Below are 22,803 nucleotides of genomic sequence, written 5' to 3'. Positions count from 1 at the left end.
TATCAGTTGCAAGTAAAAGGTCATAGTGCACCAACACTTCCGCGTGTAGTGATTGTGGGCGCCTACAAGTCTGAGTGGATTTTGGTAAAGGTTTCAGGGCGCCGCCACACCAAGGCCAGAACCAGACTTATTCTGACATGAATAGTCCGATTATGTACGTTATGAGTATTGTCGGACAAAGAATACCTCGTTCCAATGGGTCACATTCTTACCATAATGATTGGTCAGAATGTGACCCAGTGTAACGTGGTGCTCTTATTCCAACATTAATCTTAACGTACATATTTGGACTCTTCGCGTCAGAATAAGTCTGATTCCTGCTCTGGTGTAGCGGAGCCCGCAGTCTTGTGTGCGTGTGGCTGCCTTTATGTCTGTGAACAAAAGTCCGCTTGAGTGCGGAAAGGTGCAAGCGTGCATGTATGTGTATGTACTGTATGTTGATAGAAATGTGTCTGTCAGCAGAAGGTTGTGTGTGGCTGTATGAATTCGCATTTTTCCATAACGCATATTTCACCTGTGCTTATATGCTGATGTTTCATTGTATACACCATGATGTGTGTCAGACAAAAATATCGAATCATCTTAAGTTCAATAATTTTTAAACTGTTACCTGATATTATGGTTAATTTGCTGGGCTATGAAGATCTCATCCCTGGGTTTACAATGTTACAGCCCATTGTGTCGTTATTTAACTTAAACAGGCAGATCGATATTAATGTCTGCACCTCTGTGTAGTAATAGATGTGTGTTTGTGTGTGTGTGTGTGTGTGTGTGTGTGTGTGTGTGTGTGTGTGTGTGTGTGTGTGTTATTGCTCACTATCTCATTAGTTAGCTTAAGCAGGTAACTCAGTATTAATGTTTGCTAAACTACATGGCAAAAGTGTGTGTGTGTGTGTGTGTGTGTGTGTGTGTGTGTGTGTGTGTGTGTGAGAGAGAGAGAGAGAGAGAGAGAGAGAGAGAGAGAGATGCACAAGTACCCTGTAAGAGAAAATGTGTGGTTGGATACACACACACACACACACACACACACACACACACACACACACACACACACACACACACACACACACACACACACACACACACACACACACACACACACACACACACACACACACACACACTTACTTACTTACTTATGTACTTGCTTAATTACTTACTTTTCTCTTTTCCTCTCTCGCGTCCTGTTGGCCACGGCTCTTCTAATCACATGGGCTGGGTCGCCAATCACCGTCCACAAAACTACCGTTTAGCTGAAGCGAATGGCAATTTAACTACAGCCTCGTTACCGTGGTAATTGGTCTCCTCATTTTCCTAATTGCATTGGGCTACTGTCGTTCTGTTTGGTAATTTTCTTAATTTGATTCATGGACCGTCGAATGGTTGTTTTCAGCTTCCGGGTTTCCATATTTTTTAGGCTAATATGGAGTTTTTTATGGTTTAAGTGGTTTTCACATTTTTACCAATTGGTTTCTGTTTCTGTTCAGTGTGCATTACGCCTTAACCCTACGCATTCTTCCCTTAGCCAAAAGCCTTGATTCTTTTTTTTTTTTTTTTTTTTTTTTTTATCTTGTGGCTACCATATGATTTCATTCTGCCTGGAACAGTCCCTTTTGTAATGAAAGGGTTAATAGGATATATTCATTTTCCCGTTTTTCATAAACTAATCTTAAACTAAATAATCTCGTCAACGTTTAGCAAAAATATATTTAAATGCATATTGGGATTAAAGCGGTTATATAGGCCGCAGTAACGAGATTTAGGGATATTATATATTTTTCTTGGAACATGTTTTTCTACTACATACCAGAACTTTCTTAAAGGTTGATGTACTCTAAAATGAATATACTTGCTTTCCAGTAGCAAGAATAACATAAATAAAGATGACATTATTCTGCTGCAGTACTCACTGGAGACAGTTTGAAGCTCAGTTGACAAATTTAGCGGTGATGCACTGTAGCTGTAAAAATGAGGTCCACGGCAGTACAGAAGCTTTAGTTCGAAAGGAGAGTCATAACTAGAACAATCTGTTCCAATGCTAACTACGTACAAAAGAGGAGAGTCTGTTCTTAATTTGAACAGTGTATGTGAAATTTTAATTTTTATAATGATTTTTACGGAAATCAGAGGCTGTATATGTCATGAGTATGAGTTGGCACAATGCAAACATGTAGGCATATGAGAGAACCACTTCGTTGTGTACCGCAGTTTGAGTTTCGGTATCGTGGTTCTGAGCAAAGACAGATCAGGTGAACGTGGTAATCAGCGATCCGCAGTGGCTACATTTGGCATTAGTGACACCAACATATGCTTGGGTGACAACATTTTCCAAAAACGCAGAATATTTCCCCAAAATGGCATCTTACATAAGAACGTACACACACTGAATGTACTTATAAGTATAATGAAAAGAATCACAGAACGGACAAACAAAGAGGGCATATTCGAATCGAACACGTCCCGTACCATACACGAGGTCTGAAACCGAACGGAATACCTCTCTTGAATGAAATAATTGTTTTGGCAATGGTAGTTCCGCGGTTAAATTCCAATGGTTCCGTGCCCATGTTCACTCAGGGAAAGATTCACCTGATACACCCGCCGACACGTGAATCTGAGACAAGTGATACTGAAGCAGGTGCCAAGTTCTCACCTCCTACATGATAACAGTGAATGAGGAGGGGAGGCATCGGGGCGGGGTGGTTGGAGGAGGGTTTGGGTCGCTGACGTCACAGTATTAGTGACCAGTCATAATGCTTGTGATGTATGGTCATGGTGCAAAATTTACAAAGATTTTAAGTAGTCCCATGTAAACGTCATCCACATGTGCACATTTGCTGAAAGTATAAAGTTAAGACTCATCACCATATTCAAGGGTATTGTGAGTATTGCATAGCATGTCGTTTCAGCTTGTGTCCATATAGTTTCAGTAAGGACATGTTATATGGAAATCTCAATTGATTATAAAATCGGTTTAAGTATATATGCGTAGTATTTATCAGTGGCATTAGAGACAATTTCCATTGAGAATTATTTTCGAAATGAATGTCAAGAAGAATATATTTAGACGGTAAAGCTGTGCGATATTATTATATTAGATGGGACTAAGAGGACATAAGACTATTAAACAAATTCAATAGAATCCCCCCCCCTCCTTCCAAGCCCTCTCCTCCTCACTCACTTTTACCATGTAGGTGAGAGTACGGCAGCTGCTTCAGTATCACATGTCTCAAATTCACGTGTCAGCGGATGCATCAGGTGAATCTTTCCCCGAGTGTACTTACACTTTTTAAGGTGTAGAATAATTTTAAAGATCTGAACTAAAACGATCTGAGAAAGGTTTCCACAGAACCAGACGAGTACACACACACACACACACACACACACACACACACACACACACACACACACACACACACACACACACACACACACACACACACACACACACACACACACACACACACACACACACACACACACACACACACACACACACACACACACACACACACACACACACACACACACACACACACACACACACACACACACACACACACACACACACACACACACACACACACACACACACACACACACACACACACACACACACACACACACACACACACACACACACACACACACACACACACACACACACACACACACACACACACACACACACACACACACACACACACACACACACACACACACACACACACACACACACACACACACACACACACACACACACACACACACACACACACACACACATCATACAATAGCATTCATTTGCCATAATGCAGTAATTATACCATTAACAGGATCCAGGATTGCCAGATAAAAAGTGCATGATGTGAACAGAGCTGAGGATTGATTTGATTCGATTAATTTATTACGCCCGAAGACGACAAACCTAGTACATTGCCATGTGGCCATATGTGAGGTGAGTACAGGAGAACTCGTGCCACGCAGGACACACTGGCGAGCTATAACAAATTAATACCCGCCAAAGTGTGAATGACGCATGAGAATAACATCTACATTATCATCTTCCAACAAATGTTTACAAGTGTCCACTAATGTGAGTCCGTGTGGTATTAAATCAGAGACAAGTGGACATTGCAGGCAATAATGGTCAAGGGTGTTGGCGTTCGGTGCATCACACAGCTTACAGGAGGAGAAATGAGGTGCGTTACCCGCCCCAGCCACCTGCCACACAGGTCGGTAGCCCAGTCTGAGGGGGGCACACACCATGTTATGTCGACGAACCATAAGACCACTGCGACGATATCTATGGGGACGAGAGAGAAAGTGGTCATAACGTTGGCTGGACGCACTGTGAACCCTCTCAGCATTTCTACGGTGGAGAATAGGGGAGCGGGCTGCTCTGCGTATTATCTGCTTGTAGCAAATGGGGAAGGCATTAGTATCATCCACAGCGGGTAGATCCAGTCCACAGGCAGTCTTTGCAAGGAGGTCAGTGGTATTATTGGCTGTGAGACCAATATGAGAGGGAATCCACAGAAAGTGCACCACCAGCGAACGATCGTGGGCAGTGGCCAATTGCCAGAGTATCTGTGTAACGAGATGTTGATATGCAGGCCTGGGAGAGGAGAGGGCATGGAGGGGCGGCTGTGAGTCACAGATGATCGAGCCGCTGTTGTTCGTCTGTATTAATAAAGTAACTGCATCCAGGAGTCCACGTAGTTCGCAATACATAGAGCTCGACGAGGTTGGCAGTCGATGGCCCAACCAGCTCCCTTGAGGTGGATCCAGACTTGGGGAAAATACAGCACAACCAACACTGCCATCCTCATGCAGGGAGCCATCAGTGTAGATATGGTGGGCCGAAGGGAGGGAAGATGACAGCCTGGCAATGGTCTCCAAAGCTAGCTGTTTCTGAAGCTGAGGTAGGTCAGTCTTGGAGGCCAGAGTGTATGAAATAACAGGCACAGGGGTCTGCCAAGGTGGAATGCCATAGTCCACCTTCTCAGCAAGCACCAGTACGTTGAAGTTTAGTCATCGGACGTTTGAACAAACAGTATTAACTAGTGTGTGGACACCTCTGCAAAGCAGAGGCCTTGGTGCAGTGGGATCAAGGGAAGTCCGAATGATTTGAGAGTAGTGGGGAGAAAGGTGAGAAGAATGCAGGCACTTAATGCTGGAGTATGTAACCATGGAGTATATTCTCTCAACAAGTGGTGGAAGGCTGAGTTCAAGTTGCATGTTGACAATTCTGGTTGAGCCAGGGCAGCCCAGGATGAGTCTCATTACTGCATTTTGGAACTTCTCAAGAGGCTGTAAGGCTGTTCTGGAAAGTTGACAAAGAGCAGGGGAGAGAGAATCAACAACTGATCGAATGAAAGTTATGTATATGGTTTGTGCTACAGGAACAGACATCCTGGCAGCATAATTAGTGAGCCACTTGAGAGGTTTTAGGCACTGCTGTAGCCGGGTTAGCAGATCCTGAACAATTGGATGCACGAGTTGTCTTGCAGGAATGGAGGGAGAAATCAGTACAGGCACCTCAAGATAAAGGTACTGTGTGCACAAAGGGATAAAACAATCCCTGACAGAGAATAGGCTACAGGCAGTGTTCTTGCTGGATGGGAAGTGAAGATTCTACTCTTTTCTGGAGAGATAATGAGTCCGCCTTTGGAAGCCGACTCGTGAAACAAGTGAAGGAAATGTTGCAGATCTGCTGGGGAATTTGAGTGAATGCAGATGTCATCAGCGTAGCAAGTAATCGTGGTTCCAGGGATGTCAGGAAGGAGGGTAAGTAGATGATGCATGAGGATATTAAAAAAAAAAAAGGACTAACGACACCACGATGTGGAGTACCAAGCTCGAAATCCTTAGCAGTGCTGTATGCACCCTTAAAAAGAACCCAAGAGGACCTATTAGACAGGTAACCATGTATCCATTGCAGCAGGTTTCCCTTAACTCCAAAATCCACTAGCTGGTCAAGGATAATGTCTCTTCTTCTTCTTGATAATGTCTCTGTTGGTGACATCAAATGCACTCTTTCAGTCTGTGAAGGCCAGTACACTGGCGGGGGATAGGAGGGTGTATAGCTCCATGAGGCAGTGATGTGTCCCTTGCTGTGCTAAAAAAGCCATACAGTCGGGGCGAGAGTTTGTCCTGCAGCCTAAACAAGACTTTTGTAACCAGGATGCATTCCAGTACTTTACTGAAGCAGGAGGCGAGGGAAACAGGTCGGAGTTTATCAGTGCCAGGTTTAGGAATAGGCACGATTTTACTGCAGGTCCATGCTTGTGGCATGTATCCCAGATAGATGCAAAAATTGAACAGCTGGAGAAGGGGATTACCAGGAACTTTCAGGAGCACACAAAGGACAGAAAAAGTGATGCCATCATCACCTGGAGCCATTACCCTACCCCTGGCGAGGGCCTGTTGCAATCCATCATCAGTTATAGCCACACCATCCTCATCATCGTCTGTCCTCAGTAAAGCAGCGGTGAGATGGAGCGCATGAAAGTTTTTCTGGGTGGAAAGCACGTCTCGTATGTGTGCAAGAAGGGTGCAAGCCCATGACTGTGCAGAGCAGGCATCTACAAGATCCTGTGCTTACTGTGCTGGACTGTGGTGGAGGACACTAGGGGCTTCTTGACAACCTTGTTGATAAGGCACCACATGGAACCAACAGTCGTTTGATGGTTCATGCTATCGGTGAGTTTATGCCACGAATCGTTATAAACGCAGTGCTGGAGAGCAACTTGATCATCGCTCGACAATCGATACCGATGGAGACTTTCGGGGGAAGGTCATCTTTGAAAGGCAAAACCATCTTCCACTGCCTTCCTCTCTGCCTGGGCGATGCTATTATCCAGTGTTCAGGTGTGGGCATCATGATGGCCTGCTGACATAATGGGTGTAGAAGTCATGCGTGGAGCTGACAAGTGATGAATACAACTTTTTGGGACAATGAAGGTCGAACGTGGGAAGAAGGTTGGTCATATAGGAGATGTTTGTAGGGCAGTACTTGGGTGGGCTTGCAATGCGAGTGCGTCTGTGTACAGGAGGTGTAGCAGGGAGGGAAAAATAAAGGCTGAGAGCAATGTGATCAGAGAATAGTGCAGAGATAGATGAACACCTGACCTGGGATGCCACAAGGCTGGATGTAAGGACGTGATCTAATGTGCCTCCTCGAGAGTGTGTGGCCCCACCAGTGTCCCAGCAGGTGAGCTGATTTCAGCGAATATACTCGAGAAGTTTAGTCCTGTTATGGTTAACGGTGGCAGAGAGGTCCCCCAAAGCAGGGTGTCAGGCATTATAATCCCCTATGTATATCATGCCACGGATGGTGGTAGCTGGGAGAGCAGCTGTATTCAACCTGCCTGGCACAGAGTACACTTTGCACAACTGAATTGTGCCACTTCCAGTGGTGACCTCAAGAAGCTGGAAGGTTGTCTCGTCATCTACAGAGCTTTGGAGGAAACGGTGCTAGATGGAGAAGTGGACATACATGACAAGTCCATTCCTAACTCGATGGACGTAAGAAACATAAGCACTGAGAATGGGTGTCTCTACCCTGAGTAGCTCACGACAAACAAAGGATTTCTGAATGAAAATGATATCCAGGTGGCGACTGTTTACATATCCTTTGAGTGCAGTAAGTTCAGACCAGTTAGTAACACCACAGACATTCCAAGAGATGACATGCAGTTGTGCCATGTTACCGAACTTTGGCATGACGTTTGTGAGGGCCAGATGGGGAAGTGGTGGTGCCATGAGAAGTGCTATGCAGCATGCCACGAGGGGAAGACTCCCTGGGGGGAGCATTCAGTCATCCAATGGGAGTCCAGCTTCTCCGTAAAGATGGTGACAGTCGTAATGATGACTTGTGATTCAACCAGTAAATTTAATGTTGTCTCAAGTGTGGCTTGCATGCTAACCAAGCCATCAATGTGGCCTTCTATTGCATCGAAACGTGCCGTAAATGAGCTAATCCGAGTCCTGAGAGTGGCAACAGCATCGCAAAGTTCAGTGACTGCAGCTGAGTCCAAACCGATTGTGGAGGCAGGGGGAGCAGCAGTGCAGAGTGGTGGTGGGGTGACACTAGTGGAGCCTCACCCTTGGGAACGAGGGCAGGGTTAGCCCGGCGTCTAGTGCATCCATGCCAAACATCAATCCCTTCTTGATGCCATCGGGGACATTTCCAGTGCAAGGTATCTGGAGGTGGCGGGTTGGGTTGCATCGAGGCTGCATAAGAAGCACGTGGAGGGGGTCGGTGAGGACACGTCCGAGAGTCGTGTTGGCAGAGCACCATGCATGCCATTCTGTCACAGAGCAATACCGGGAGATGTGACCAATGCTCCAGCATTGAAAGCACCACAGTTGCTCATCCTTCATCTTGCGAAACTCACAAGATGGGAGGCAGGGAAGGAAGCTGAGGGCAACAGTTGATGGTGGCAGGTGAGGAAGGCTTCAGGTGACTACCAGCCGGTTGATAGGAGTGCCATTCTGGTGGAAATGTCGGGCTGAGTAGATACCTGGCAGCTCCTTGGCCAAATTGGGATCATTGCAGACAGGATAACGTGTAAGTAGGAAACTTGCGAGGCCTCTCAGGTGAGTCTTGAATTTCCTAAGAAAGGGATAAGAACTCTCCTTTAGTTTTGCTATCTACAATGTCCCTGCGACGTCTGGAGATGTAGACAAAATGGGAAGTGATTGCAGACATCTTGACCTCCGCTTGGGTGCAGTCAAGGTGAAAAGCGCAGTTGACCTCAGACAATCATCGAAGTTTGATGTCCATGAAGAGAGGGAGAGGAATATGAAACAGCAAGTACTTCACAATCAATTTCATGATTTTCATGCAATTTTACACATATGTTTTCGTAAGAATTATCTTATAAGGAAAGTTAATAATTATTGAAAATTCCTCAAAAACGTCACTATTTTTATGTTGCATTTTACCATTCAAAACTAAATTAAATTATATTAACAAAAATATCTTTCGAATTCCCAAGTCACGATGCAACTTTTTAGCAGCCATCATATTTGGAACTTGAAAGCTGATAAGTTCGACACATGCTAATACTGCACATTAGAGGACTTTGTTGTACTGAAGGATGAATGGGACGTTGTAGGACAGAAAAAGAAAGTGGATGATGATAAGGGATAAAGAGGAGAGGATGAGGATGATGGAGATGGGGATGAGAAATAAAGAGGAAAGTACAGTATGAAAATTGTGAAGAAGGAGAGGAAAAGGAAGAAAGGACGATAGGCGATATAAAGTACAGAAGGAGGAATAGAAAAAAAAATATTGCGGTCAAGGAGGAGGAGGAGAAAGATGTAGAGTGCATGCGCACTAGCACATGTACAATTTATGTATTTCATACATTCGTATGTTTACATTTTTACTTAGAATTAATGATCTACCCTAATCTTTTTCGTAATTTTGATGCAGATCGCTGTCTGGTCAGCCAAAATTTTGTAATCAACCTGGCATTTCAGATCACCTGCCATAATGGAATGAAACTCGCCGGCTTCCAGGTTGAACTTGACAACTTCCAGATTAAATTTCCTGGCTTCTAGATTAAACATGAAAGCTTCTAAATTAAACTTGGCGGCATCTAGATTAAACATACCCACATCCGATTAAACTTGCTGCTTCCTGCATAAGCTTTCCGGCTTCCAGCTAAAGCCTGCTGGCTTACAAATTAAACTTGCCAGCTTCTAGATTAAACTCTCCGGCCTCTTAATTAAATTTGTCAGCTTCCAGATTAAACTTGCCGGCTTCCAGTTTAAACTTGCTGACTTCTGGATTAAACTTGCTGGCTTCCAGCTTAAACTTTCCGGCTTCCTTCTTAAACTTACTGGCTTCCAGATAAGAATTACCAGCTTCTGGACTAAAGTTGCCAGCTTCTGGATTACACTTGCTGGCTTCCGAATAAAATCTGTCAGTTTCCAGATGCAACTTGCCAATTTCTGAACTTTTTTTTTTATGCGAGGAAGAAGGAACCAAAGGCTATGAGCCCGCAGTAACAGTTCCCTCCAAGAGAAAAACAAAATACAATAGAGAGCCAAATTCAAGATCCGATCATTTTGAGATGCCTGAACACACTGCGTTTGAAAGACTGGAAATCATAGGCAGCAGACAGAGGGAGACAGTTCCAGAGTTGACCTGTTGCATAATTGAAAGACTGGGAGTAACGGTTAACTCTTGCATTAGAGAGTTGGACAGAAAAGGGATGAGAGTTTGCTGCCAGATGGGTGCTACGCACCCGTCGTAGAGGTGGAGGAATGCAAGCAGACTGTTCAGAGGAGCAGTGACCATTAAAGTAGCGATAGAAAAGAGATGAAGATGCAACAGTGCGGCGAAGAGACAGAGGTTGAAGGGAGTCAGTAAGAGGAGAAGAGTTCATTCATTCATTGCCAGACGCCATGTATCCCAGACGGGGTGGCCAAGGGCTTAGAGTTAATTTTTTTACAGGGAGGGGCACTAATCCTCCACCAACCCCACTTGACAGGTAATGAGACGAAAAGCCTTTGACTCCACCCTATTGAGAAGAGCTGTATGTGGGGAGCCTCCCCACACATGAGAGTTGTACTCCACACAGAGGCGGATAAAACCCCTGTATAGAGTCAACAATTGTGCAGGGGTAAAGAAAGAGCGGAGTCGGCTTAGCACACCCAATCTCTTGGAAGCAGATTTTACAAGAGATGTAATATGATCTTTCCAAGATAAGTCCCGAGTAAATGAAACCCCAAGCATGTTCAGGGATGATGCAGGATTAAGCTGAATATTATTAAACATTAGTGGGTGTACCTGTGCAAGATTTTGTCGGGTTGATAGGTGTAAGAACTGAGTCTTAGATGCATTAAAAACAGCCATATTATTTTTACCCCAGTCAGAGATACGAGCCAAGTCAGACATTAGGTGTGCCATAGCCTCATCCCTTGTTTGTTGAAGTAACTGTTGAGATGGGCATTGCGAGAACTGAATGGAAAGGTGAAGGGTGGAGTCATCAGCGTATGAGTGGATAGGGTTAGATGTACAGCATAGAAGATCATTGATGAATAAAAGGAAGAGAGTTGGTGATAGGACAGATCCCTGAGGAACACCACTGTTGATAGATCTAGGAGAAGAACAATGGCCGTCTTCAACAGCGGCTATAGAACGACCAGAAAGGAAGCTAGCGATGAAGGCACAGATAGAAGGATAGAAACCGTAAGAGGGCAGTTGGAAATTAAAGATTTATGCCAGACTCGATCGAAAGCCTTTGAGATGTCAAGTGCAATGGCAAAGCTTTCGCCAAAGTCCCGAAATGAGGATGACCAGGAGTCTGAAAGGTATGTGAGAAGATCGCCAGTGGAGTGTCCCTGACGGAACCCATACTGACGATCGGAAAGAAGGTTGTGATAGGAGAGATGCCTTAAAATTTTTCTATTGAGAATTGACTCGAAAACTTTTGAAATACAGGACGTTAAAGCAATTGGACGATAGTTGGAGGGTTGGGAGTGGTCACCCTTCTTTGTGACTGGCTGAATGAGAGCAAACTTCCAGCAAGAAGGAAGGTACAAGTTGACAGACGAAGGCGAAAGAGTCTGCCTAGGCAGGGTGTAAGCACAGAAGCACGGTTCTTGAGAACAACAGGAGGGACCCCATCAGGCCCATATGCCTTGTTAGTACTGAGGCCAGTGATGGCAGAAAATACATCAGCTGAAGAAATTTTAATGTCAGCCATGAGGAAGTCAGAGGGGGGAAGTGATGGAGGAACAGCACCGGAATCGTCTAAGGTGGAATTGGAGGAGAAAGTCTGTGCGAAGAGATCTGCTTTATCAGTAGAAGAAATAGCTACAGAACCATCAGAGTATAAAAGAGGAGGGAAGGATGATGAGGTAAAGTTGTTAGAAAGATTTTTGGCAAGGTGCCAGAAGGAGCGGGAAGAATTCGAGTTGGAGAGTTGAGAGCATTTAGTATGGATGATATTATTTTTAGTAGAGCGAAGAACAGACTTAGCACGATTCCGGGCAGAAACGTAAAGATGATGTGATTCAGGGGTGGGTTGGCTCCGGTACCTTTTGTAGGCCCTCTCCTTGTTGCGGACAGCATTAGAACAAGCGTGATTAAATCAAGGCTTTCTTGCATTAGTCAAAGGATATGAGAAAGGAATGTATGCTTCCATGCCCGAGTGAATAACCTCCGTAATGCGCAAGGCACACTCAGATGGCTCACGGCCATGGAAGCAATAATCATTCCAGGAAAAATAAAAGTACTGCCTGAGGGCCTCCCAGTCCGCGGCTCCAAAATGCCACAGACGACGTTTCCCTGGAGGGTCCACAGGCCTTACCGGAGTGATAGGACAGGTTAAGGTAATAAGGTTGTGATCGGAGGAGCCCAACGGAGAGAAAAGATTAACAGAGTAAGCAGAAGGATTAGTTGTGAGGAAGAGCTCAAGTATGTTGGAGCTCTCTCCAAGGCGGTCAGGGATACGGGTAGGGTGCTGTACAAGCTGCTCTTGGTCATTAAGGATAGAAAAGATGTAGGCTTGTCCACCAGGTGGATCAGTGAAAGGAGAGGAGAGCCAAAGGTGGTGGTGAACATTGAAATCTCCTAGAATGGAGATTTCAGAGAAAGGAGAAATGGATAGAATGTGTTCCATCGTAGAAGTAAGATAGTCTAAGAATTTTTGATAGTCAGTAGAATTAGGGGATATGTAAACAGCACAGATATATTTAGTCAGAGAATGACAGGAAAGCCGAAGCCAGAGTGTAGAGAATTCAGAAGAATCGAGTTCAGGAACATGAGAGCAAGATAAGTCGTTGCGTATATATACACAACAGCCACCTTTGGCTTTGAAATGAGTATAGAGAAAGTAGGAGGATACAGAAAAGGGTTTGCTGTCAGTTGCCTCAGACAGCTGAGTCTCAGTTAGAAAAAGAAGGTGAGGTTTAGAGGAGGAGAGGTGGTGCTCAACAGAGCGAAAGTTAGAGGAATGGCCGCGAATGTTGCAGAAATGAAAAAGAAGAGAGTCAGACAGTGGTTCCAGGCACCTCGAGTCGTCACCGGGAGAGGGGCGGTCGGTGGGGGCATTTATGGTCCCCCCCCTGGGGACTCCAAGGCTTGGTGATGAGACGCCATTTTAGTTGAATTTTGAATAGGAAGTGTAGTGTGTACTGTGCATGTAGTTTGGTGTAGATAGTTAGAGAAATTTGTACTGGAGAGCATGCTGGCCTACTTTCTGTGTAACTGAGACACTGAAAAAGTTCAGCAAAGGGGGATGGTCAGGAACTAGTCCTGAGGGCTGATGAAACCGGAGCTCCAGCACTCCCTGTCATCAGCTTTCCATCCACCTCGGGAGTACTGCCCTGCTCGACTGGTGCTACAGTCTACTCACTAAATTTGCCTGTTTCCAAATCATGCTTGCTAGTGTTTTGGATGCAATTTACTGGCTTCCGTATTAAATTTTCTGCTTTTGGATTAAACTTGCCCACTTCCAGTTTAACTTGCTGGCTTCCTGCATAAGCTTTCCAGCTTCCAGCTTAAGTTTGCTGGCTTACAAATTAATCTTGCCAGCTTCTAGATTAAACTCTCCGGCCTTCTATTCCAAACTTGGTGACTTTCATGTTAAACATGCTGCCTTCTATATTATACTTGCTGGTTTCCATAATTATTAAATTTGCCAGCTTCCGTATTAAACTTGCTGACTTCCATATTAAACATACTGGCTTCCCTATTAAACTTGCAGGCTTCCATATTAAACTTGCAGGCTTCCCTATTAAACTTGCTGGCTTACATATTATACTTGATGGTTTCCTTTTCAAATTTGTCAGCTTCCTTCCGAAACGTGCTGGCTTCCATATTATACTTGCTTGTGTCCATATTACACTTGCAAGCTTCCATATTTAACTCGTTGGCTTCCAGGGAGGAAATGAGAGATGGAGGGAAGTATGGAAGGGGAAGGCGTGAGAAGGAGTGAAGGAGAGAGTGAGTACAAAAGGAAGAAAGAAGGGAGAAAAGAACAGAGAGAGAGAGAGAGAGAGAGAGAGAGAGAGAGAGGAACGAAGGAAAATGAAAGGAGGGGCAGGTAGGACAGATGAGAGAAGGGAAGGAAGGAAAAAGGAAAAAAAAAGTATGAAGTGGAAGAAGCCAGTGGAGGAAAACTGAAAATTAAGTAATGAAGTTTGGAAGCGGAAGAATGCTGTAAGGACTTAAGACCAGAAGTAAACATGGTAATTATTGCAGAATGCCGTTTGATCCCATGCGGACATTTTTGTCCTGGTTACTTATCTCTCTCATATAAAGTTATTCTAACCCCTTCCGTTCCATGATATCCTTTTTTCTTTTATTCCTGCTGTCTCGAATCTAGTTTACTACACCTAAACGCCCCCCAACTGAGAGGAAGTTCATCATAGCTATATCTAACTCCATCAGTTGGATAAGCATATCTAAAAGTGAGAAGGATCGTTTGGAGGCAAATATATACGAAGAGAAAACGTGGCATCGGACTCATTAGATTAAATGTAGACCAGTCCATGATCCTTCAGCCAGAAAGTACTGGGAAAATAAAAGGGATGAACGGCTGAGAAGAATGAAGGAAGAAAGAAAGGAAGGAAGAATAAAAAAAAATCGATCATTTGTCAGTCAAGAGCACAGTTTGTACCTTAATGTGGACAGAAACATTAAAGGGAGAAAGGAAGGAAGAAAGGATTTTAAACAAAATTAAGGAAATGAGAAAGAAAGGAAATGAAGGAAGGAAAAATGACAGAAGGATAGAAGGTAGGAAAGGAAGGAGAGACAGAAAAAAGGGAATATAAAAGGAAGAGGTGATGGCATGAAAAGAAAGGACGAAAACTGAGGAGAAACAGAAGGAACAAGGATGGGAGGGATGAAAACGAAATCTGGGTCAGGTGTGAGAAAAAAAATGGTCGACATAAATACGTCCATATTTCAGTTCCAAAGGTATTTCGAGGCATGAGAAGAGTGACGAAGGAAGGAAGGGAGCGGGGAAGGATAGCAATGGTGGATGGAAGGAAGAAAGTGAATGAGGAAATTGGAAAGGAGAAAAGGAGGGAGGTAGACAATAGGAAGGAAGGGAGGAAGATAAAACAGCAAAATGAATCAAGGAATGGAGTAAGATAAAAATGAATTAAAGTGGAATTCACGAAAGAAGGAAAGAAAGATGTAAGGAAAATGGTTACAAAACTTCTTTTATCAGTCAGTAAGTGAATTTTATTCCTGTGAGAAAGGAAAGAAGAACAATAACTGAAGGAAAGGTGGGAATAAAGGAGGAAGGAAGGATGGGCGGGAGGGTAAGATGGAGAAAGGTAGGAAGAAAGTAAGACACGATAAGAAGAAACGAGATTGAACTATGTTTCTTGATATCATAGTGCCTTATGCAATAATTTAATTGAGTTTGTCACACACATTTGGATAAGACTGGTATAGGAACGATTGTTACTGGGGTAATACAGCTTCGACGACTTGGAATTAACATCAGGTTGAAATATGTTTAACAAATGAATAGGGCAAAATGGAAAAAAGAACGGAAGGAAGGAAGGGAGGGAGGAAGAATGAAAGATTCTCGATATAAAGGAAAACAAACACGACGGAGGCAGTGATGGAAGTGGGAGAGAAACGAAACGAAATCAGAGTGAGGTGGTGGGTAAGAAGAAAATGAGGACAGCAATACGTCAATAAGTGAGGCAGGAGAGAACAGGGAGGGAAGGAGGGACAGAGAGGGGAAGAGAGTGGGGAGGAATCAGTCAAGGCTGGAGAAAGGAGGGACGAGAAGGTAGGAGGAAAGCAATGAAAAAAGGAAGAGAGAAGCGATGAAAGAATGGAAGATGGGACACGAGAGAAGAAAGTCAATGAAAAGTGATGTTTTAGTTATGGAAAGAGATACAGAAAATGGAAGACGGAAGGGAAAGATAGGAAGAAGAAGCAAAAGGAGAGAAGGAAGGAAGGAAAGACAGTTAGTGGAAAGAAAGTATATTGGGCCAAAATAAGACCAGACATATTGGAAAATAAAAAGAGAATTAAGAAAAATGGGGGAATGGAGATTGAAAAGACAAAAGACGAGAAATTAAATGAAGGAGGAAAGAAGGAAGAAGCCCAGAAGAAGTGAGAAGTAAGGGAAAATTAGGAGAGCAAGAAATTATATATATATATATATATATATATATATAATATGTAGAGAGAGAGAGAGAGAGAGAGAGAGAGAGGGAGGGAGGGAGAGAGGTAATGGAAACAGAAAGGATAAAAGAGGGGGAAATGATGAAAGAGTAAGTTGAATATATACTGTACGCAGCGCAATGGAGGGCCAAGAGGAAGAATATGATGTTATGGATGAAACTGGAAAATGGAGAATAATGAATGAAAGATGGGAAATGAAGGAAGGAAGAAATGAAGAGAATAATAGAAGTAGGATGGAAGAAAGGAAAGGAAAGTTGGAAATGCAAAAATTCATTGGGGAAGGAGATGCAACTAAGAACACTGGATGGGAGGATGATCGAGAAGTGAGAAAATAATATAGTAAGAAAAGGAAAGGACGCATGAAGGAAAGACAGTTGAGACAGATAACTGAGGAGGGAGAAAGAGGTAATGAAGGAAAGAAGAAACAGCAGTGAGGAAAATGTATACAAACTCTTCCACCAGTTAACCTGCCGACTCCCATTGATTTATATAAATGTTTTGTCACTGTGACTCCCATTGACGTATATAAACGCACAGCAATTGCAAGGTCCCTAATTTGCACAATTTTCATATTTTGTACGTGATTTTTGGTACGTATACACGGGACAACTTCCTCTACAAGATGCTAGGCAGGGTCAATGCCTTACCCCGAATGACCTCCCCTCCCCAGCATGCCATTGTCTCGGCAACTCACGTGTTACCAGTGACCTGGCCAGTAAAGACATGTCGTGCCATGGTACAAAATTAAAGGCCAGAGTGATTCTCCAATTGATGACAATGTGAAGGACAAAGTTTATGTAGCATTAGAGGAAGAAACAGTCATAAATGATGATTAGGTAATGTTGCCAAAAAAGGTCAGGTATGTTGATGTGTTTGGTGAATGAAACAATGCTAATATTGCCTATATTACTGTGTGAAAACCAATATACTCTCATACAAAAATATAAATTCGTACCCAATAAATAAATAAATACCGTTTATGAGTGGTGTGGAATAGTTACCCTCCCATAGAACTCATTTTCTTTGGAGCCAGCCTGATGGAAAACCCAGTAAGGTAAGGGGTAATTCTACCTGTATTCAGTATTTTAAACCGCAGGTGAGCGATTTCTCTATTAATTTTCGATGTTTCTCACCAAAAGCAGAGGTTTGAGCCAGAATTTTTTTTTTCCAAAATTGGTCAGGATTCGGGGGAGGTCAGTGGTGGAAAATCGGTCAGGATGGGGCGGGTTAAGGTATGTCTTTGTTCATAAACACATGACACTGGTGGGGGTGGCTGTGGGGGTTGGATGAGTGGGGTGGTTAGGAGGGTAGGATGGTTAGAGGGTGTGGGGGATTTGGGGTGTGGGGGTGTGGGTGGTGTGGGGGTTGGGGGGATGTGGGTAGGAGGTAGGAGGCTGGGGGGTTGTAGGGGTAGGGGGTGGGGGATAGGAAGTGGGGGTGGTGGTGGGGATATTGGGGAGTGGGGGGTGGTGGGAGGTGGTTAGAGAATGGGGAGGTTGTGGGGGGCATGGGGGTGGGGAATGGGGGTTTGGAGTGGGGAGGGTTTGGGTGGTGGGAGGGTGGGGGTTAGGGGTTCTGAGTGGGGAGGGTTCGGGTGGTGGGAGGGTGGGGGTTAGGGGTGGTAGGAGGCTGTGGGGGGTTGGGGGGTGGAGGGGAGAGAGGGCTGTTTGATGGTGGGGGTGGGGGGTTGTGGGGGGACGGCGGGGGGATCGGGGAGGGGGTGAAGGTGAGGGTGGGTGTGGGTGGTGTTTGGGGGTGCTGGCTGGGGGATGGGGTGGGTGAGGTGGGTTGGGGTGGGGGGGCGTGACCGCATCTGCAGGCACCTATCTTTTTTACCCTAATACCCTCGGACAGCATATGCGGACACCCGTCTTTTAGGGGTTTTAATCTTCTTTTTTCATATCATATCATGCCTCTGCCCACCTATGGTGAAGGAATCATTAAATGATTGGTCTGTCCATCAGTCCATGCGTGGGTGCGTCCATGCATCCATAACACTCTTGTGGGCATGCTATCTCCTGAACCATGAGACGGATTTTCACCAATCTTTTTTCAGTGATGTAATATGAGGAGATGATGAACTGATTGGGTCACCTATGAAAAGAGGTCAAAAGTCATGGGCATATGGGGTCCACTTAGTTTATCCTTGTGGGCGCAATATCTCCTGAACCCTGTGACGGATTATGACCAACCTTTCATCAGTGATACAGTATGAAGGGATGATAAACTGATTAGTTTACCAAAGTCAAGGTGTCAAAGGTTAAGGTTGTATGAGTCTGGGGGCGATATCTCTTGAACCCCGAGATGGATTTCTACCAAACTTTTGTCAGTGATGCAGTATGAAGGGACGATGAACTGATTAGGAAAGCAAAGTACAAGGGTCAAAGGTCAGGGTCATATGGTGTCAACTAAGATTATCTTTAGTCTCATTTCAACACAAAGTGAATCCTGTAATGGAGGTTTTATGGCGAGTCCATGCACAAGACCTGGAAGCATACTGAGCAGAGTTTTTCATCGACAGCTCGGGGCCCAAGTTCTGGAAGTTTTCTTTTCTTTTATTATTTACTGTCTGAAATGCTTGAAAGGTACAGCAGGGAAGGAAGGTTGTTGGTTTACTAAAAGCGGTGATGAGAAATGTGGAGGTGAGTATAGAAGTTAAGGAGTCACTGCATGATAGTATACTGTGATCCTTACCCTGACGTATGGAAGAGAGGCGTGGACCTTGCTAGAGGGGAACAAGTCAAGAGTGAGAGCAGTGGAAATGAGTTACTTGAAAGGAGCATGTGGAGTGACATGGAGGGACAGGTTGACGAATGAAGATGTGAAAAATGTTGTGGGGTGGATGTGGATGTGACCGAGAAAATTAGGAAGAATACACTGAGGTGGTTTGGACATTTGGAGAGAATGGAGAATGAACGACTGACTAAGAGGGTGTATGTAGGTGAAGTGGAGGAAGGAAGAGGGAGGGGGAGACCGAGAATGAGGTGGAGAGATGGAGTTGAGAGTATATGAGGGAGTGGGGAGTGAGCTGGGGGGAGGGCAGTCAAATGGTGGGTGACAGAGAGACTTGGAGGCGTTTTGTCTGAGGCCACCCTTTGTAGGATTAGGGCGTCGGGCTATAGATAGATAGACTGTTTACTCTTCCTCCATCCCCGTCTTCACATTCTGTTTCTTCTGCCACCATCATCTCCTCCTCCTCCTTATCATCATCACTATAATAATCTCTAGTATTCTCACTCGTCCTTCCGTTCTTCCCTTTCCTCTTTCTTCTTACTTTCTTCCGCCTTCTCCTCCTCTTCTTACTCCTCCTGCTTCTCCTTCTTTGTTTGCTCCTTCTCCTCTTGCTCCTCCTCCTCTTCCCCTTAGAAAGATTATCGACCGCTGGAAGAAATGAACCAGGATCAGAGAGAGAGAGAGAGAGAGAGAGAGAGAGAGGCAGGAGAAGAGGAGGTGGAGAAGTAAGGGGAAGGTGAATAGACTACAGTAACGGGCGAATCGAGCGATGGGTACATAGATAACGTTACAGATTTCTTGATACAAATGTAGATGCCGTGGAAATGGACAGATCGGCTGGCATATAGAAAGAAAATACTTCATCTCTTTATGACATCCATTCATTACAAGTTTCCCTTATTGGTAAAAACACACCATGTAAAGGGGGGTTCTTAAATGAAAAACGTCTCGCTGTGCTGATCTTTGTTAAGTATTTTATTCACTGAGTAACTGAAATCATCCGGTGGTGGGAATCATCATGCTCATGATCATTATCGTCATTATTATTATCATCATCATCAACAACATCATCATCATCATCTTCATCATCCTGACCCTTATTCCGTCCAATAGATGGAGTGAGGCAGGAGCAGGGCTGGCTTTTGGAGCTGCGGGGCCCAATGGGAACATTTTTAGTGGGGCTCCCAGGTTCACAACCAAAGTCTATAGAATTATAGAGATATAAATAAATTCTATTATAGACTTTAAATCTCTATGGTAGAGTGGAAAGCAATCAAAATGTGCACTTACAAGGTGCATGTGAGTTAATGAACCAAGTAGATCTAAGCTACATTTTAATGTAAAATTGTATACATGTAAGCCTACAAATAAACAAGTGTGGCTTGGAGGTTCCGTGTCTCCGAAGTAAACAAACTCTTGCATTTTTATGCAAAACATCGCAGGAAATGCACTGTCCGAACAATCCCACTGTCCAAACCATCACTGCTCTCACCTACCCTACCTCCCAAGAGCAGGGCCTCTCTAGGGGCGGGGCTTAATTAGGAGCAATTGGTCCAACTGGGTTAAAGCCGGCCCTGGAGGCAAGATCCAGAAACAAAGAAATAACAGTTATAAATTTGGGAGAATTTCACAAACCTCCGTTAGTCTGATTTTTTTTTTTTTCTTGCAGCTGGTACACAATTTTATTCCAGTTAAATTATAATGTACCTTGTAAGTGGGTAAATTAAACCTATATCCTTCCCCTTCAATTAAAAATATACCGTATATATATATCTATATATATATATATATATATAGATATATAGATATATATATATATATATATATATATATATATATATATATATATATATGTAAGTTACTTTCACAGTACTGAGAGATTAAATATTTAAGAATAAAGGGGAATAACTGAACACCTTCACTACACTCCATCAGTGATTCCCGTGCCTAGGTATGAGAGAAAATAGTCACAAACACAAAACATCCCATACACTCTCAGGCTCTAACGACCCACGCTGTAGCTGAAGAAGTGTTTGACATTGGCTGGAACAAAATACCAGAGTTTCTTCAATGATATGAGGGGTAATGATGACAGAAACTATGACTCACTGTGAGCGGATATACTGTAGTTGTGTGAAGTTAGCTGCATTAAGTCACTAGAGTAGTCCTGAAATTAATTCAGATCAAACAGAAACGATAATTAGTAAAATGTGAGCTTGATAAAGTTGGCATATTTATTCGTTTGCTGTCATAACTCAAGTGCTGAAATGTGAGACTGTTGGTTACAGAAACAGACAACTCATGAGTGGACACTACATGCACAGAAAACAACTGGATTTTATACAGAGAAGAGAGCTGCGCTCTCTCTCTCTCTCTCTCTCTCTCTCTCTCTCTTTTTCTACTTACACACACACACACACACACACACACACACACAGTGGGAGAGGTAATAAAAGTGTAACAAAAGAGGATTCATTTACCAGGATCAATACTTTAGAGCAAACTTGGAAACACACACACACACACACACACACACACACACACACACTGGCTCATTGGTGACTGCCTCGCTTGGCACCGTGGCACCTGTGAAGTCGGGAGTTCGCGTCTTGTTCGTGATTTGAAAAGTTTCACTGACGATGCCTGTGGTTTCCATCCCCCTTGAGTAAGAGATGTGTGTGCGTGCCTGTGTGAGGGTCACGACTTTGCACTTAGATTGCACAATATGAGCTCTCAGCACTATTCCGAGAGGGTAAAAGCTGACGACCATGAACATCACGCGATCCTGACCGACCCGATGAGTTACACACACACACACACACACACACACACACACACACACACACACACACGATACAATGATAACAACAAAGGAGACATTTCAAGCCTGACAATCATGTACCTCTAATCAGTCAGGTTAGAGCAACCTAGTAAGCACACACACACACACACACACACACACACACACACACACACACACACACACACACACACACACACACACACACACACACACACACACACACACACACACACACACACACACACTTTTACCAACGTTTTAATAATTCTGTGTGCAAAACATATCGAGAGAGATGGGATATGAATGTGCTGTCGTCCACAAAAGTCGTGTCGTTTCTCCTTGTGTTCTCCATAGTCTTTGAAAGTTTGTTGAATCTCCAGCCATCAACACTGATGACTTTATTTGATCTCATATCAGTGTCATCAATGTTGGCTGCTGCAGATTCACCACACTGATTTCCTGAGTTTATGGAGTGAGAAGGGGGAGAGGAGACAGGACTAATGATACCGATAATAGCTTTCATGATGTCTTAACGTGTTGTTACCGGTGTAATCCATTAGTAGTTATATTAACATCCCTCAACTCCCTCCCTATCGTCTGAAAGCACGTGGACTGCAGGAGAAGGACATCTTCGGCCTGCAGTCCACTGATTTCACGATGAGTTGAGCCTGGGGCCACGACAACGAGAGCAACAACATGGGCCTCGAGACCAAACAGGAGAGCTAATGCAGGTACCCTTTGGCAAAATTTTCAAATTGACATCTGGAAAAGAAATGATGAAGGCTATTTCTAACCCGTTCAAAATAGAAGAGGGCTCTCAAAAATTAATGGAACACTCTCAGGCGCATGTGACTCCATCCCAGCTGAATAAAATCGTCTGACATTGCTGAAATATCATAGTTCAATCCAGGGAGGGTTAAAAATTATCTAACATTACCATGAATAAAAAAAAAAAAAAAAGAAAGAAAGAAATAGTCGTCGTAGTAACTATGGTAACTTTAGACCTCATTTGAATAATAAAATATTCCACCTCATTACGACGACGTATGTAAGGCAATTGTTGCTCACTTTCCAAGGAAGGATTAATGTG

The sequence above is a fragment of the Coenobita brevimanus genome, chromosome 84, assembly GCF_032717465.1.
Source record: "Coenobita brevimanus isolate Jiangsu-jjx chromosome 84, ASM3271746v2, whole genome shotgun sequence".
Classification (NCBI taxonomy): Eukaryota; Metazoa; Arthropoda; class Malacostraca; order Decapoda; family Coenobitidae; genus Coenobita; species Coenobita brevimanus.
This window is presented reverse-complemented; position numbering follows the sequence as displayed.